Consider the following 20,090-nt stretch of genomic DNA (forward strand, 5'->3'; position numbering starts at 1 on the left):
TGGAAACAAGACGGCCCACTGCTGAGTCCAGGAGTTGTCTCTCTGGGGCATTCAGGGAGCTCAGGGGACACTGTTGCTGGTCGGTTGCCCTGAGCAGGAACTTCTCAGGCAAGATCAGGGGACTAGGGACCCTGGGAAGGAAAGTGGGCTAGGGGAAATGCCCTCAGCTGCAGGTCAAACTGCGTCCTGGTGTTGGGTGTAACATGGTATGTAATAAAGAGTATGAATTGATGGAACGGCTACCCTGTTTTTCCATCACAGCATGGGGCTTCTTTTCAGCTCCAAGCCTGAGAGTGAATTCTGGAAGGGTGGGGCAGGACGGACCTTTCGGTAAGAAGGCAACTCCTTTGCCATTGGGGCGGCACAGTCCCCAAAGGGTTGGCATCCATGCGCCCTGCTGGGCAGTGGGGGCTAACGGTTTGTGTACAGAGGGCACAGGAGGCACAGGGGGCACCAGCTTTGAAGTGGCTCTTCAGCTGATGGTCAGTTATTAAATATCTCAACTGAATGGCTGTTGTGGGGAAACAAAGATGAACAGATCCCTCTCCAGGGAATTCACATTCCGTTTGGGGAGACAAACAAATAAATGCAATGAAAAAATGCTATAACTGAGATGTCCTGTCACAGAGCGTGTTCCTCAGCAGCAGCGGCAGACAGAAGGTGGTAAACATCCCGGGGGATGGTGGCTAGGACTGCCTGTGACCTCCAGGTGGATGAGTGGAGCTTGAGGACATGGAGACAGGACCAAGCATGGGTGAGGAAGGCCATGGGGCACCCCAATGACAGGGGTGCACAGAGCGCAGCTGAGGGTGCTGATGGACGCGGAAATCGAGGAATTGAGCTTTTCCTCAAGATGGCAACAGTCAAGGCAGAAAGAGGGCACTGGCGTCCCAAAATGCTGACCTGGGAAGTGAGTCCCAAAGACCCCTTGACAGAGTCACCCTAATTCTCTCTGTGGGGATCTAGTTTTAGGACTTGTGTTCCAGAACGAACTCCTTCTATGTGATGGGCTTCAAAAGTGGTAGGGCCTTGTAGAAATGACTAGTTTAACAGTGTGCATTGTGCATTCGCTCAGATCTCTGGTTTGGAAACATGCCCTTCTAGAAACCTTCCCTTTAATTATTTGAATTAGTAATAGAGGCACCTAGCACAAAAGATACCAAAGGAAGGTAGATAATGAACAGCAAGTCTCCCTTCTATCCCAGGGACGCAGCCACCCTCTCACCCTCCCTAGAGGAGCCACCGTGTTCAGTTTCTTGTGTCGTCTTCCAGAGATATTTTATGCACAACATGGCTCTTTCTCTAGACACACACCCACAGCACCTACTTAAACGTAAATAGGAACACACCATAAGGTCTTTCTGCACCTTGTTTGTTTCTCCTAGAAATATATCTGGCTCTGCTTCCGTATGAGCTCATATAGAGATTCCTCAGTTATTATAGCTTCTGCTTATTCAGAACATATATGTCAGTATGCATGTGCCTATGGACATATTCAGAATATATGTGGTGCCACAAATATACCTAACATCCATCATTTCACACGAGTAAAGTACTTGCAAAGGGCAGTATGTTTCCAGAAGAAGAGTTGTTGGATCACCTTGTATATGCATTTAAACTTCAGGTAAGCATCACCAGGTTGCTTTCTGTAATGGTCATATCTCTTCCCATGCCCACCAGAAATGTCTGAGAGTGCCTGTTGCTCCACACTCTTATCAACAGATTCTGTTGTTAAACCTCTTGATCTTTGCCATGCTGATTGGTGAAAAAATGTTTTTTCATGGTAGTTACCATTTGTGTTTCCTAGTATTTTGACAGAAATTGAGCATCTTAAAGAGTACTTTAAAAAATCCTGTACCACTTCAGTCCTTTTTGAAGTAGGCAGAGGACAGAAGGGAACAATATTCAGAAAACAGACGTCCCAGTCAGCTAAGAGATAATTGTAATAAGTTCCTTGAGGACAAGCACGTATCCTTTTCCTTTTTATCTTTGTTGGCACACAAAATTCACTGTGAACGTGTGTCAGATTGAATTTGTGTCACTTTGGTGTGAGAGGGGAAACTTTTTTCATATCTGCCCTTCAGACTTTGATGTTTCCCTTTCAAGAGTTTGAAAGTGCTTTCCTGGAAAAATTCTGTTCAAAGAGTTCAAGTTTCATTTCTTGTTACAACTTTACTGCTTGAAGGTCCCATTCATCTGTTATCTCCTTGACTTTCTTGTTGTCTTTCCTAAATCATCGTGTATCTGTGAGGAAGGTGTCAGAACTGCATTAATCTCAGAATATGAGGAGAAAACATTTTGTGAACGACATGGACTCCAAATCTTGAAGGAGTGTTTCTCTACAGCCTGTATTTGCTGCCGAATTTTTCATGTTGCATTAGCCAATATTAAATGTCAGTGAGTTACAGCTCTTTGGTGCATTCGCCTTAACTCTAGGACATTTACCAAAGGAGTTCTGATCGTGGAATCCCATGGGAAACATTAGTATTATAATCTACATTACTGCCAGTATTGAAAATTTTATTAGAATGCAGTATGATATATCAAGATCTCTACAAAAATGAATCATTTTTGCAATTTGACTTTGCAACCATTAAAACTTTCCATAAACATAGATCTAGGCATCCTATAAAGAGCATACAACATGAAGCTTTTTGTACACTCAAATATTTCAAATTTTAGGATAAAAATCTTAGTGGTAATAAATTGGATATCTATGTCCCTTGCCCTGCTCCCTTAGGAATGAAAAAATAACTGTTTTTAATTGCCAAGTTTTATGCTGGAAGCCATGTTAAAAAAGATTATGGACAACCTTATTTCCTTTCTTCTTTCCTCCCTTTCTTTTTTCTTCTTCCTTCTTTGGTCATGTATTAGGCAGCTACCACGTACTGGCCACTGGGATAGAGTCAGAAGTGTATGTAATTGTGCTTATAAATATGACTGTTTTCACAGTCTTTGCAAGGGCAAATTATTTTCTTTTTCTGTAAACCCTTTTGTTGGCAACAAACACGAAGGAAGGAGCTGATTCCACAGCCTAAGACTGGTGGTAAAACACCACTTTCTTGTACAAAAATCTCACATTCACAGAGGTGCCAGAGTGCTTGAAATTCTACCACTAGAGTTTTATCCATTTGGTTTAAAGTATTAGCCCAGAAAGTCCCTGTTCAAGTGTAAGTCTATAACTTGGGATAAATAACGTACACTGATGTGTACTGAGATATTTGAGATTTTAAAAATTATACATTAACTATCATCTAGCAGAGAACTGACTCCTAAGGAAAGGGAAACACCAGGTAGGTGATGCCTGATGGTGGAAGGGATGGACCAGAACATGGGATATTGCTGGGGATTTGTGAGAGTGCACAAGACAAGGGCCCTATAACCTAGATGTATAGACATTGCTCCATTGTCTCTGGATAGTAGAAAACTGGGCCATTGTGGTGTCACCTCGTTCCTTCTCTGGGTATCTGTCTGTCTCCCTTGGATGGTGACTGGAATTTGCTGAGTAAACTCCCTGCCACTAATCAAGACTAACCTCCCTAGGTGGCCTATACCCCATTTCCAACTCAAACTCTCACTCAGGTGTCCTCTCCTCTGTTGACCCTAAGCCATGAGGAATTATTTGCTGTTTCCCCCCAAAACCAGCCTAATGCACTTCTTTCCATTGCCTCTGCTCACACTAATTTGTGCTGAGGATGGTTTGCCTGCCCCATACCAATCTATTCTTCAGGTCTCAGTTTGAGAATCACCATTTCTTGAAGACTTTCATGACTTTGCCATCTTCACACCTGCTCCAAGTAGAGCAGACTTCTCCCTTCTTCGGGAACTCAGTGAATTCTAGAACACTTCTAGCACAGCATCTATAACTTTTTATAGCACTTACTGGTTTACCTTTCTGTTTCTTTACTAGATTCTAATCACCATGAGGGCAAGGACTATGTCAAATATATCTCAGTATCCCTAGCTTCTTTTAACACTTGGTAGGTAATGTATGCTTAATGTTTTTTGGCTGAACAAATAACAAATGACTCAATATCTTAGAGAGGGGACCTAGTGATATATAGGATAATTAGTAGATTATGGACATGGGGGTCTTGCTTCTTGAAAACTCCATTTGATTAGGTATTTCTTGAGCACTTAACACTTGTGTCGCTATGACTTAGTCACAGCTCCCACTTGCTATCAGCCTTATACACTATTTAATGTAATCTTCAGCACAACCTAAGATATATGTATTATTATCCCTGTTTTTGCTTGGATGAGGAAATTGAGACTTGGCAAGATTAAGTAATTCGCTCAGAATTACACAGCTATTCAAAATTTCAGGCCAAGTCCATGCGAGTCCAATGCACTTGCTTTTCCTTAACTGCTGCATGAAGCTGGGTACTGCAGAGGATGTAAAGGTGCTGCAAGCACTTCACAGTCTAATGACAGAGGACAAGCACTTCACAGTCTAATGGCAGAGGACAAGCATATGCCGTGAACTCTTCTAATTCCAGGCATTGGATAACTGCTACAGTAAGGATACAAACAAAAAAGGCTGATAACCATGTTTGTATATATACAGAGTTGCCTAGTTTTACCGTCATGATATATAATTAATCTTTATTCATGTATCTCATAAGCAGAGATGAAGAAAAATTCATCAAAACTGGAAGCACACACATCAGGTTGCTACATTAGCATGCTTTGGTTTTGTGCAGAGAACAAAATTCCAGCCCACGATCACTGGTCCAGGGCTTGCCCAGCTCAGGCGGTATCTGTGGGTGACATAGCCTGAGTTGTGCCTTTGTTTGAATTACTAGCCTTGGCACCAAGGATTTAAACATGGAATAGACTGGCAGGACCATGGTAGTAGATTAGAATATCTTTGTTAACTTAGAAGTTGTGTGAGGTTGAATTGGAACCAAATCACGCTGAGGTCCTTCAGAATAGATGGTGTGTATATACTAATGAACAAATTGGATGGTTCTTGTGGGAAAGGCACCAACAGTGAATGGGAACACAGCCAAGTGAACACATGAAGACCAAAAATTTGGAAAACTCAGGGAATGGCTATTTGGGGCAAAGAGTGGGAAAACATATGGCCACTTAGACTAGACCACCCAGTTGGATCTGCTGATGTGCAAATCACTGCAGTGTGGAGACTTCCCCAGCCAGCCCCATCTCCCCATCTCCTCAAAAAAGGTCTTGAGTGACAGAGGGTCTGGATACAGGGGGCTGATGGTCATCAGGAGAGGAATTCCAGAGGGGTCATCCTGAGGCTAACTTGTTCCCAGTCAAGATGACTTTCTGAGAGGCTGTTCTAGGAAATGATCTGTGCTTTCAGTTTGTTCTTGAGAGGGCTGAGGGGTTAGCTGAAGAGAGGAACCAAAGCAGTTAGGATTAGACTGTTGAAGTCGTAGAAACCCTATCATAATAGTAGCTTAATCCTGTGTTCGTTTGCTAAGGATAAAAAATAAAAATTAAAAAAAATCATAAAAAACGAGTAGCTTAAATTATAAAAAAAGTCTATTTCTCTTTCTCGTAAAAGAAGCCCAGGTATGGCCAGGCGTGGTGGCTCACGCCTGTAATCCCAGCACTTTTGGAGGCTGAGGCGGGTGGATCACGAGGTCAGGAGATCGTGACCATCCTGGCTAATATGGTGAAACCCCATCTCTACTAAAAATACAAAAAAATTAGCTGGGCGTAGTGGTGGTCACCTGTAGTCCCAGCTACTCGGGAGAATGGTGTGAATCCAGGAGGCAGAACTTGCAGTGAGCCAAGATTGCGCCACTGCACTCCAGACTGGGCAACTGAGCAAGACTTTGTCTAAAAAAAAAAATAAATAAATAAATAAATGAAAAAAAGAAGCCCAGGTATGTCAGCTTAGAACATGATTTTACTCTACAGTGTCAGGGACCCAGTTCCCTTCTATCCTGCTCAGTGTGTGGCTTCCACTTCATGACCCAAAATGGCTGCAGAAGTTCTTGTAATCACATCCTTATTCCAGCAGTAAAAAGGAGAAAAAGACAAAGAAGCACATGCCCCCTCCCTTTAAACATAGTTCCTAGATGTACCCAGCACCTCCTATAGTTGCCCACCTAGGTGCAAGGGAGGCTGAGAACTATAATTTTACTCAGAGTGACCACATGTCCAGCCAGAAATCAGAGGTTCTTTTATTAAAGAAGAAAGAAAGAAATGATTTTGTAGGACAACCGTCAGTCTTTGCTACATTAAAGCAGACAGGAGGAACCTCCTGGAGTTCTTTGGGTGGTAGCAGTAGTACATTGAGTTGGGTCTGGGATCCTGGGGCTGGTAATTCTAGATCTGCATCTTGGGCCTGAACAGGAATTGCTGTGTGCTTGAGTCAAAGAGAAGGCAAGGAGGACGGAAAGGGAGTTTGTTTCCTGAAGCATGGCACATAACAAGCACTTGGCTCCTGGGTAGACCCTCCATGTGATCAGCATTTCCTGAGACATGATCCTCAGAGAAGCAGTTCTGCAAAATGGTAGAAGGTATGACTCAAAAGGCAAGGGCCGTGGTAAAACAAGTTGGTGCAACACCAACACCTGCAGTTAAGCAGGCCACTTAACAGTGAGAAAACTTAGGACCTTCAATGTGGACTAATGAGCACTACAGAATTCCAACCAAGAGTGGAATGTGGCACAAAGCATCTCCCCCTCCTCAAGACACATCTCCAGTGTCCCATGTGGACACTGTGGAATTGTGCCTCGTGGATTCTCAGAGATCGGCAGGACAAGGAACTCTGCAGTTGCGTTGCCTGATGCCACCTCTGACAATGTGTGTGATGGCAGGTTGGTGCCACGGAGGGAGATTTGGTGGGACAGCAAAGAGCAGAAGATGCTCAGGCTCACGTTGAAAAAGGAGGGAAAACCAGGCCTTATGGAGAAGTTCTTTACAGGCAAAACAAGAGGGCAAAGACATGAGGATTAAAGTAGAAACTCTTGAATAAAATCAGTGTGGAAAGAACGATGATGGATGCTTCTCACAGAATGGCAGAGAGAGGAGGCCTGATCGACCCCACCGAGGCAGTGACCAGCCACGTGCTAAGCCCTGCAGGAGCAGCGGGCTCCTTCCATCTGCAACCTCTGGGGCAACCACAAGAAGAGAGCTGATAAGGAGTGAGCATCCTCCCCCAAGCTGCAACTGCTCAGGGGAAACTGCAAGCTAAGACATTTAACTGCAAGCTGCTAAGACATTTAACTGCAAGCTGCTAAGACATTTAGTCCTCTTGAAATCCATAGTAATTGTCTTTCCCTCAGATTTAAAACTTTTCTCTCAGACAAAACTTGTCCTATCCCCTAAAAGGTGTAGAGAAAGAAACTTTGGTAGTAGTGATTGACAGTGGTGGTGGTGATGCTCAAATATGGTGGAAAGGTGGGTCCGACCTCCCAGTCTTCCCCTTTTCTCTCCATGGGCTTCTCCGCATTACCTGTGTGATGGGAGCAGGTCTATACCCTGCTAATTCCCCTTTGGCAGGGTGCAAAACAGCTGGGGGAGGGACAAAAGAAAAGGTTAAGAGAGAATATCATTTTTCTCTTGCAACACACACCCCTACCCCTTCATCACACATTCTCCTACTTCTGACTCTATCTTTCCACTATTACAGAAATCTGCTTATTTGACACAATCTTCTGAATGCCTGCTTTCCCTCCCAAGTTTTTGGGTTCCTATTGTGTACTTTGTCCTTACTGGTTGTTCAGAGCTTGCCTCTTGGTTTCTCTAAATGTTGAGAGGACACAGTTATGGCTTTGTGAAACTGGGCCCCCCAGTGGAGCCACAGTGGTGGCCCAGGCTGGAGGTGGAGCTGGTTCTGGGCTGTGACTGAGGAACTGGTACTAGAAGAGGCCTGAAGTTCCTATGCATACAAACTCGCCCCAGTTACCTTAAGCCTCCTGAAAGCTACCCATGTGATTATTTTAACCTGATTTCACTGGAGCTTGCTAGATTTTACTTGCTGATTTTACTGGATATGGTCAAGGTGAGAATTAGGGGTAAAGGCAAAGAGACATAAATCCCCTTTCCTGGTGCCCCTCACACCGACCCGGGCACTACAGAGCTCTGCAGTGTGGAGCAGAAAATTCCTTGGAATTATAAAATGGAGAGCAATTGTAAGTTCTGAGAGAGCCTCTAGTTTCTGCATTTGAAGATTGGTACTACTGCTTGTATTTCTAGATTGACTTGATATGACCTCATAACTTTACCAGAGTTTCCCTAGGGACAGTGTTCCATGCCAAGTATGTCGCACTAGGTATGATAATTTGCCCCAAAGCTGTGGAAAACTAGCAAAAGGACAGATAAAGAATTCACCAATGTATAATTCAAGACTAGGCTGATATTTATTAGATTCATAAGGCTAAATTACTGATAAAAAGGTGAAATGAGCAGAATTGTCAGTGCCGTTAATACTGTGTGCCAAAAGGCAGAGGCACTTATACAGCTGGAGAGGACAATAAAAAACATAAGCACATTAAGGACTGAAGAGGCTCAGTCACCTCTGGCCAGTGTGGCTCAAATAAATCTATATGGGACCCCAAACTTGAGACCTGACAAATGTGCCACTTCATTTCTCTGAGCTGTGTAGTCCATATGGGGCCAAACATGTCAACACTTCATACCACATCATTTATGATTTTAGAATTTTTCCAAACACAGTGGGGATTAAAACTCCAAATCTTGAATGCAAGAAGAAAACTTCTGTGGACGCACCAAGCAAAATGTTCAGCTGCTCGTGACTGCAGAGCGGGAAGACAATACAGGCATTTACAGGCTGGGCCTCCTGGAATCGTCGTTGAGAAGTGTTGGATGGAGGAGCCTCCATAGACACCTGCCCACCTCCCGTCCCCAGTCCCAGACCCCACTCTTCTTTCAAATATCACATGTCAACAGAAGCAGAAGCCTGCTTGCTTTCTCTGAATGAGAAAAATAGCCTCAGATTTTGTGGTTTGTGTGGAGCAGGGAATTTAAAATTTTTAAGTTTAATTTCTTATTATTTACCTTCATGAAGTATGTTGGAATCAATCTACATTCAGCTCCCCTCCTATTCCTTACCCCTTCCTAAGTGGTGCATAATTTTTAGGTCTGGAACAGTTTCAAAACATATGAAGAACTCACTTCTACTGAGCCACTTGGTTTTCAATCATAAATGTCAACATACATAATATATGTAGCACTGTCTCACATAACACAATTAAAACGTGTAAATACAGGGTCTTTCAATTAAATCAACTGTGTGAACAAATATACTATTGAATGTTTTACATGTGTGCATCTTTAAAAATCATAAACATGCACATCTGTTTAAGTTTTGTGTCTACAAAGTTCACACACAAGTAAAAGTTGGTGATATTATTTTCTGTACCCAAACTGTTTAAAAAATATGTGTGTTTGTGTATGTAGAAAATTCAGGCACAGTCTAAAAGCCATATATGTTTCCATCCATATATATGTAAAGTTAAATTACCCATCTTACTTGGCATTTACATCCTTTGTGAACAATATCCTTAAAGGTTGGTTTTTATCATTTATACTATGCCTGCTGAGATCTGCTAAATATAATTGTGATTTTTGAGGGATTAAGGTAAAACCAGATCTCTGATGCAAGCTCAGACCACACCCTCCTCCGGCCCAACTCTGTGAAGCAGGCTGGGAAGCAGCAATCACATGAGATGAGTGGGGACTCAGTGACACCAGAGGCTGCCTCTTCCGGTAAATATTAGTACATCCTGGACACACTGCTGAGAGCTGCCAGTCACACTGCCATTTCTATGGCAGCTGTGGGGCCTGCAGAGGCCAACTTTCTGTCAGGCAGCTCAGCACACAAGCTCGGAAGCTGGGTGTGGAAGGGAAGATGTTTAAATTCTCACATCTACTTCATTAAAGTCAACACATTTTGTGGGTGTCAATTTCTATCATGCTACGAAATAATCATCACTTCAAAAATGTTTGAAGAAGTTGGGATTTGGTAACCATTCTAAACAAACCAGGACCACACCACAAACACATTGGTATTGGGGCCCCTAAATGCAAAGTGACCTCATGTGCTAGAGGGAAATGATCTCATGGATCCTGATCCACTGCTGCAAACACCCAGAAACCCTCAGGGCTTACATTCATGAGCCTGAGGCCCAAGCACCCTCCATCTCTCTTTCACTCTTCAATGAAAGAGTAAGTTGGACAAATATACATTATTCCAGTCATAAGATGTCCTATGGCAGTGGGTCACGCACTAATCTCTTGGTCCATAAGACCCAGAGAGGCTATGATTTGCTCAAAGTCAGAGATGGGTCTAGAATCCAGGTCCAGTAACCTTTTAAAATTTTAATTAACATTTGTTTTGAGCAGTTTTCGGTTTACAGAAAAAATTGAACCAAAAGTACATAGAGTTCTCATATGTCCCCTCTTCCACCCACCCCAAATTCCCCTGTTTTTACTATCTGGCATTAGTGTGGTACATTTGTTACAATTGATGAGCCAATATTGACATAGTATTAACTAAAGTTCATAGTTTACATTAGGGTTCATTCTCTGTGTTGTACATCCTATGGGTTTGACAAATGTATAATGACACGTATCTTCCTTTATAGTGTTGTACAGAATAGTTCCACTGCCCTAAAAATCCTCTGCCTCTTCATCCTACTCTTCCTGTGACTGCTGACAACCACGGGTCTTTTTACAGTCTCCATAGTTTAGCTTTTCCCCAAATGTCATATAGTTGAACTCACACAGTATGTAGCTTCTTTCTTAGTTCTTCTAAGATGAACTTCTTTCACTTAGCAGTATGCATTTAAGTTTCCTCCAGGTCTCTTGGTGGCTTGATAGCTCATTTCATCACTGAATAAGTACAGCCATCATATGGTTGTACTGGTTTGATCTATTTACATATTGAAGGACATCTTGGTGGCTTGCAAGTGTTGGCAGTCCTGAATAAAGCTGCTATTACTGTAGCGCATTCCTTCCACATGGACTCAATGTCAAATGTCAAGACTTTGCAAAATCAATTCCTAACAATGGTTGCATTTGGCAATGTTTGGGCCTCATCAAGCCTTTCCAGTATTATCCGCCTTGTGTAAACTCTGCTTCCAAGAGACTCTTCCATTCCATCTCTGAACCATCCCTAATGTAACACACCCATTCCAGAATTGTTCTTTTATTCATATCCCTGTATCCTATTTAGAATTTTTTTTTCCCTCTAGTTTTCCAATCTGTATCCTACTCATCCAGGCCTGCTCACATCCTGCCTCTGCTGGATTCCCACAATTTTAAGGTAAAACTCTAGAAAGAAAATGGGAGGAAAGAGAAGTAATTTACTTTCTCACTGACAAAATCCCCTCAGCATGGAGAAGGGCAGTCAGACAGATGTGCTTCGAATCCTTGCTCCACTACCTTACTGGCTCTGTGCCCTTAGGCAAGTTACTTAACGTCTTGAAGTTCAGTTTTTTCATCTATAAAATGGGTTGAACACTATCAACATTTTGAGTTACTGTGAAGATCTGTGCAAAGTGCTCAGAGTACTTCTGACACCAATAAGTGATGATGCTCTCCTCTTGCCCCGCTTCCTCCTTCTTATCACTATCATCTCCAAATCCAGAAATGATCTCCCCCTCTTCTGCATCCTCACAGCCTTCTATGTGTGTCCTCGTCATGTCTCCAAACTCGAATATATGCATGTGGGGCTGCTTAACCCCGTTGGCATGCACAGTGCCGGGGACAGGCTTTTTGCATGTATTCCTTTTCATTTTAAATTGGTGAGGTTAAACAGCACTAACCCCTGTGTTTGTAGAACCCGATTCCAGCTAACCTCTTTCTGTCTGTGTGGGTAACATCCCTAAATACCCTTTTTTTTCTGGGGCAGGAGAATGCTCCTGTTGGATGTTCAAACTATTTCTGAAATAGGGGGAGGACTGTCAATCTCGGCAGGGAGTCAGGGGATGTCTGAGAATTTGTGGCTAGGGTGCACCTATGTTTTTCTTTCAATTACTCATGGCTGAGGATCCAGTTGGAGGATAAATCAGACCCTTCTGCCTTCTCTCTCTGGTTTTGTATCCTCGATTCAGGCTAATGCTGGGGAAGGAAATTGAGAGGAAAGCCCAGCTTTGAAACCACGTGATGAGTTTTATTGGGGCAAGAAAGTTATAACTGTGGTAAGATTAGAAAAACAAATAACTTGTGTGTAAGTGACCTCCCACCAATCTGGTGATATCTGAGGGTAGCAAATGTAGAAACAGTGCGGTGTTATTGATGCACCTTTCCTAATCACTGTCGGACCTGGGACCTCTGGGAATCATTGAGTCTGCCTTTTGTGCAGGGCACATAATTGGTTTTGGATTTTATAGTACAGGCCAGCAAAACTTTTCTGTCATGGGCCAGTAGTAAATATTTAGGCTTTGGGGGCCATATAGTCTCTGTCAAAATTAATCTGCTGCTATATTGCAAAAGTAACAATGGCCAATATGTAAACAAGTGGGTGTGGCTGGATCCCAGTAAAATTTTATTTATGGACATTAAATTTAAATTTCATGTAATTTTCATGGGTCACAAATAATATTCGTTTTGTTTTCCTCTCAATCATTTAAACATGTAACAAGCAGTCATAGCTTGTTGGCTGTACAAAAGTAGGTGGCAGATGCATTAAGCTGTAGGTTGCTGATCTCCACCTTACAATATCATAGGGAAAACTGGCTTAGGCAGAGTTGGGGTGAATCAGGTATAATTTTTTGGTGGGGTGAAGGGAAAATGACATAAGAGGAATTTGATACCCCTTTGTCTCATTGCTTTCATTCTGAACATTAACCTGTAGATTGATCATGTCAACTCAAACTAAATTGATCATTAGTGCAGTATTTCTCAGCATTGGCATTGTTGACATTTTGAGCCAGATAATTCTTTGCCTAGATGGGGGGTGGGTGGTGGGGTTCTATGCATTATAGGTTTAGTAGCATCCTTGACCTCCACTCGTTAGATGCCAGTAGCCCCTCTCCTTTCTGCAGTTTGATAACCAAACACAACTCCAGACATTGCCATGTACCCAGCTGAGAACCACTGAGCAAGTGAAACAGCCTCAGAATGACAGGAAATTCAGCAAACCCTTAGCAACCAACTAACTGGGATGGAGGAGAAGCACGCATGCATGTGTGTGCACATGTGCGTGCGCATGGGTATCTCCAGACACGGCAGTCTTCTCTGGATTCCCACAATTTTCAGGAAATCTGGAAAGAATATGGGAGGAAAGAGAAGTGAGTAATTTACCTTCTTAATGACAAAAGTGTAATCACAAATAATGCGTTCCCTGAAGGGGGCACTCCCTCAGGGAAGACTCCAGTCCAGTCATTAGCAGGGTGTTTCTAATTATCAAATAATCAAGTCAGGCTCCACAGTGAGCAAACAGGGCGCCAGGCTTTTAATAAGGCCTTTATTGTGTGATTACCCTTTGAATGCCAATTAAAAGTTCTTCTGTTTTTAGTAGAGGACAAATATTTCATTCTTTCTGTGAAAAAGAAACCTCAGTAGGAATTGAATCATTTCACTTCCTGACCAGCACAGAAAAAAAAGATAAAGAAAGGAGAAAAAAAACATGTCTTTTTTTTTTTTTTTTTTTTTTTGAGACGGAGTCTCGCTGTCGCCCAGGCTGGAGTGCAGTGGCGCAATCTCGGCTCACAGCAAGCTCCGCCTCCCGGGTTCACGCCATTCTCCTGCCTCAGCCTCTCCGAGTAGAGTAGCTGGGACTACAGGCGCCCGCCACCACGCCCGGCTAATTTTTTTGTAGTTTTAGTAGAGACAGGGTTTCACCGTGGTCTCGATCTCCTGACCTCGTGATCCGCCTGCCTCGGCCTCCCAAAGTGCTGGGAATACAAGCGTGAGCCACCGCGCCCGGCCAACATGTCTTTTTTTAAGGAGGCAACGGAATGCTTGAATTCAAAGAAAAAGTTACATGTACTGCTTTAACCTGGGTTTTCAGTTTTTTTTTTTTTGAAATGGAGTCTTGCTCTGTCGCCCAGACTGGAGTGCATGCACAATCTCGGCTCACTGCAACCTCTGCCTCCTGGGCTCAAGTGATTCTCCTGCCTCAGCCTTTTGAGTAGCTGGGATTACAGGCATGCACCACCGTGCGCAGCTAATTTTTGTATTTTTTAGTAGAGATGGAGTTTCACCATGTCACCCAGGCTGGTCTTGAACTCCTGACCTCAGGTGATCCACCCACCTTGGCCTGCCTGGGTTTTCAGTTATTAACAGAAAATGTTGAACCGAGACCTGTGGTAGTGGAGAGACTGGAGATTGTTCAGAGTGTGGCCTTCAGGGTATTATGAAATGCTATCTGTGATACATATTGTATTGAGAACTTATCATTTAAACACACAAAAAAGCACGGACTGACTGAGACAGTTGGCATGGCTTTTTACCTGTCTGTACTGGTTCTTAGTAATTGCAGATGAAACTGACGTAGAGATGAGTAAGTAGCAGTTTAGCCATTGAGACAAGTAAATGCCGTTTGATTTTCATACTGGGGCAGATACCTAGGAACAAAAGTCAAGGTTCATCTATTTGCCAAGAGTCTCCCCACTCACAGCCACCCCTTGGAAAACCAAAATTTAAAACTGAACTAAAATAATCAAAACATCCTGTGATCCTGTGAAGGAAATTAATAGGAATCACCCAAGTGGGTGGCTGTTCCTTCTTCACTCATTTGCCACAAATCAGCTTGTTTTTATTTGCCTCAGAACTCCCATTAAATAAAATTTGTCTTGTAGCCCACAGTTCATTTTCCATGACTAAAACGCAGATCTGTCTTCTTTTCCTACTAAAGAATCTGAGCTATGTTTCTTTTCAACAAATCCCTATTCCCTGACCCATATTCTACATTTCACCATGTTTTGTCTACTTGTCTTCTGATTCCAGCTGTGTCATTTTAGTTATCACGGCTTTGTGTCTCAGGACAAACATCGTAGAGTGGGAGCAAGTCAAGGATGCCGACGACATGACATTAACCCAAACTGGGCAGCTACATGCCGGCATCCTAACCAATGACCTCCACCTACTCACTGTTGACAGGAGCATTTTTTTTCCTCCTAATGCATATTTTAGTCTTGATTGACCATCAACCATATGACAGGGTTGTCCTGTGGGCAAGTTTATTATTAACAGCTCACAGCTGGAGTTACAATAACTACACATGGCTGTGACATTGCACTAATTGACCAAGACACGTCTGAGAACAAGACACAGATAGTGGCCATTGCAAATTACTTCAAGCACAAATGGAGGTTTTAGTGGGAAATACCAGTTTCGGATTAGAGGTTTCTATATGTTGAGACAAAATTGGTGCAGGGAGAGGGGCTGGCTAGAGGAGAAGGGGAAAGCAAGGTTGATAAGTCATGCAAAGGCTTCTTTTGAGCCTCCATTAGGTTCCTATTTCTGTAAATTATTTTAAACAGATCCCTGTTAATGAGAAAGAAACAACTGCACTTAAGTGGAATTAATCCTGAATTTTTAAGTGCTCAGACAATTAAATCACTAAATCCATCGGGTGCCTTCCGTTCATATTTCCCTGTCTAATCCTGCTGTCACAGGCGAGGCTGGGCGAGGTCTAAGAACAGTGTGTGCTGTGATGGCTACATCACTTAGCATTAGAGTCAAAGAGGCCGAGTTTGGAGAGGACCTGGGTTTGTCTGTACCGGTGAGTGGAGTGATGGGGGCAGGGACACTAGCTAGGGATTGTGCATGAGTTAACTGGCTACCGCTGGCTCCTCTGGGGGAAGGCTCCTGAAAAGTTATGAAATGTGAATAGGCTGTCTGTGCATCTCTCAGTAAATTTCTTTCTCAGATGTTTCCAGCCAGGGCGACTCGATTGAGAAATGACTGGGAGAGAACAGAGGATAAAGCCAATGAGCTCAGTGTCTTATAAATCAGCCACACGGAGCTGAACTGGAACTGTCAAACTATGGCAAAACCTGCTGCTGTGCAAGCTTGTGAGGCTTTTCAAAAACAAAACCTAACCCTCGCCTGGCTCTCTAGATGGGAGAGGGCTTAATTAAAGTTCGCAGAGGAGTGAGGAGTGGAAAAAGAAATATGGTTTGCTCAGAAAATAAAAAAGAACAAACTCAAGGGAGCCCATATGTGACATGTCCCAATTCTGACTTGGCTCGGGCACAGGATTACAAGTGGGGCCACGCAAAATAGCTAAGTGCTGTCATTAGTGAATCCTGCCTAGAGGTCCAGTATTACTCTGTGCTCCAAAGCAAAACTAACCAAATAACCCTGAATTCTCCCAATAATGTTACCCCTATTTTAAGGATGAGGAGACTGAGGCATAGGGAAGGTGAATCCTTTGCCCAAGGTCATATAGCTCCGTAGATAGAAGAGCTAAATAGGATTTGAACCTGTGAAGTCTGGCACCGGAATCCATGCTCCCAACCACCATGCCATCAGTCTCTCTTTGGGGTCATCACAGACCCCAAGTTAATAACCCCTGCTCTAGGCAATAGAACAGTAGGCAGGTCTGATCCTGACACTTCGTTTTTTGAGAGTCCTGCTCAGACATTCTGTGTCTCAAGTGTATCCAGCATCTGGATCTGTGCCTTTGATGCTTAACTACCTATACTTGTCTGGAGTTACGTTAGTGCCTTCCCCCACCCGAGTCTTTATACCAAATGCTGAAAATCAGCTTTGAATTTGGAAGCATAGGATTTGGGAGGAAGACTCATTGAGGTTTCCCATGGCAATTGTAAGTCAGCCAGATTGCATGGTCTCCATCCACATGAAGGCGTGAAGGTCACCCCCTTGTGCACCAGAAAACAAGGCCTGTGTACCAGGCCTGAAGTTGCATTACTGTTGCTAGGGAGACCATAATTGAATTTCCTGAATTATGCACAGTGCGATAAAATGTTGAATAACCATATTTATTTGCCGTCTAGGCCCTGTGGCAACTGTTGTTTAGTTCACAAAGCTCCTATTGACTGAAGGAGGGGTTTGTTGATCCAGAAAGCTATGATGGGCTCATGAGGCAGTGGGAGCTGGAGGACTCCTGGGTTGGGCTGAGAATTCTCATCTAGTTTAGCAATCACCAGCCAAATGGTCTGGCATGGGAAAATCCGTGGAGACAGCCTGAGACTCTGGCATGAAATTGATCCCTCTCTTTCCTGATGTTCTCACTTCTCGATTCAGGGGAAGAAAAAGATGGTGTGGGAAAGTGGTGGTATGGAAAAGGAGGGGTAACAGGAAGGCGGCAAAGGGGGTTGGAGACAAGTGGTGGAAGAGGGTTGGAGAGCTATGGACAGAGCTCATGTGTCCTGTTCACATGCACAGGGGTGAACATGAGGCAGTGTTTACAGATGGGCATGACTCGGGGCATGGATACACAGGTGAATGAGACACAGTCCAGCCCTCGAGGAGTTCACCAACTAGTTGGTTCCCTAGATACTTAAATGTTATAAGAACTTTACAAGCGGAGAACTGTTGGAAGGAGAGGAAGGGTCCCTTAGCTCTGATGAGCAGGTTGGGAAAAGATCTGCGGATTTGGTGATGGTGAAGGTGAGCTCTTAAAAGATGAATAGGAATTCAGTGGGTGATTGGCTTATTGAGCTCAGGAAATGGTGTAGGTAAAAACACAAGCAGAGAGGGGGCAAAAACCTTAGATGCTGGGTATTCTCTGAACTTGCCGTCTCCAGTGACCCTGATGTACCCCGAAACCCCAGAAGTTTTCAGGCATATGCAACCCAGATGACTATGAACCAAAAAGTCAGTCAGTCACAGGCCCTTGCTTGTGGTTCCCTGCCTGGCCAACCTGTCCTCCCTTCACCCAGGGAGCTGCAGAGGGCAGCATGGTGGCCTTCCCTTTGTCGAAGCAGGTAGGCCAGGGAGCCCAAGGGGGCAACGATGGATCTGGATGGGAACCACATGACCAGGTATGAAGGAAAGAGAGTTGATGGCTTGAAAGTGAAGAGTCCATTCCATAGTAGTTTGAATTTCATTTTAAATATTTTTTTTTCCTAAAACTTCTCAAAATATTTACTGGCATTGCCACTCCTAAGTTAGCAAATGAATGGGTGACTTCTCTGGAGCAGAGGAACATAAAGCAAAGGAAGGAGAAGCGTAGGGGGATTGGGCTTCATCCAGGAGCTCACTGAGGCACAGAACCCTATCTTTCGGAACAGCGTCACAGAGGCGCGACAGAAGCGGGTTTTGCTGCCTGAAGTTCATGAGTGTTTCAATTAGAAATCAGTTCTAATTGAGACATTGGAGCTCTGTAACCTGTCATAGTGTGGAGTGATTTCTCGCCTGGCTTCGATTTGGTTGTTTCAATTACTGAGGTAATAATATAGTCCCACCTCCATTACTCCAAGGTATGCTTCTTCTTAATTTATCTTTGTATTCACCATTGGACTTTCCAAATAATCTGTTTTTAGTGTTGTTCAGTCTACCCTGCTGAAGAAGATGTTTGGAAATATTTTCTTCCAAAATAACAAGATGAAGAAGAAATGACTTCTTCCCATTATTTATTTATATATTTTTTGAGATGGTGTCTCACTCTTGTCCCCCAGGCTGGAGTGCAATGGCGTGATCTCGGCTTTCTGCCATCTCCACCTCCCAGCTTCAAGCAATTCTCCTGCCTCAGCCTCCCAAGTAGCTGGGACTACAGGTGCCCATCACCATGCCCGGCTAATTTTTGTATTATTAGTAGAGACGGGGTTTCACCATGTTGGCCAGGCTGGTCTCGAACTCGTGACCTCAGGAGATCTGCCCGCCTGGGCCTCCCGAAGTGCTGGGATTATAGGCGTGAGCCACCATGCCTGGCCTCTTCTCCCTATTTTTAAGCTTTTTGTTAGAGAAATTTCAAGACGTCATCCACAGTAGAGAGCATGGCACCAAGAACCCACAGGTGCCCATCATCCAGCCTTCACGGCAGCTCAAGGCTGATCTGATTTCCTCTCTCCCCAAGCCCTCTCCTCCTTTCTTCCATGGCCCACCACCCCCATCCACTGGATTGTTTTGAAGCAAATACCAGACATCATGGCATTTTATTTATAAATCCTTCAGTAGGTATCTTGATAAGGACTTTAAAAAATGTGTAATTACCATGCTGTCATCACACCTAAAAAATAGGATTGGATTTCCAGTCAGTTTTAAAATTTCTGCAGCTAATTAGTAAATGTCCATTTACTAATAAGCAGGGCAAACCTATACACTGAATTTGGTTGTTGTGTCTCTTAAATACATTTTAATCTGTAGCTTCCCTTTCCCGCTGGCTTTTCTCCTTGCAATTTATTTGTTTAAAAAACTAAGTTATATGCACTGTAGAGTTTGCCACATTCTGAATGTATCAATTTCTAATAAAATGATACATCTAGGGGACCATATTTAATAGCTGTGAAACCATTAGGTGAAAGGCCAACAGGAAATTTTCTATTGGATAAGGCTGATGATCCCGGAGCCCTCTGGTCAATCCTAACATCCCCGAACAATCTGATGTGTACATTACCTCCTAATGTGAATTCTCACCCAAAAGTTTAACTTGAAACTGATTGAGCCTATAGTTCTCAAAACCACTTTATAGAAAATACAAGGGACAGAAAGGAAAATCATATGATAGGCTTCCCCAACTTATTTTAATGTAGCAAGCATTTATTTCAAATTTCCTTGGTTACTCTGTTATTAACAGGCAGTATATTGTGATGTTTTCTCCAAAGGCTACTGAGGGCTAAGGTGTATTTATTCCTCACTAAATGGTCTCAGACTGCTGTAATTTTGTGGTTCTTTTGCCTGCTTTTTGTAGATTTTCATCTACTTCTAATGAGGACTGACTGTACTGTAACAATTTTCACATGCCTCAGTGACCTTCCTTCTTGGTCTTGCTCCTCCACCTTGGCCCCTGCCCACAGGTTTTTTTCCATTTTGCTGTGGATTGAGAAACTGAACATTGATCCTTGTAAAACTTGTAAAGGTTATATAGCTCTCAGTGAAAGCTAAATAAAGGCTTCTATTAGTAAACACACAAATATTAGTGACAGGACTTTAGCAAGAATCATTGAGATTTTTTGCTTTTTTCCTAATTCTTGATTGCAGTCTGAACAGCAGAAGCATCTGGATAGATG

The sequence above is a fragment of the Symphalangus syndactylus genome, chromosome 9, assembly GCF_028878055.3.
Source record: "Symphalangus syndactylus isolate Jambi chromosome 9, NHGRI_mSymSyn1-v2.1_pri, whole genome shotgun sequence".
Lineage (NCBI taxonomy): Eukaryota > Metazoa > Chordata > Mammalia > Primates > Hylobatidae > Symphalangus > Symphalangus syndactylus.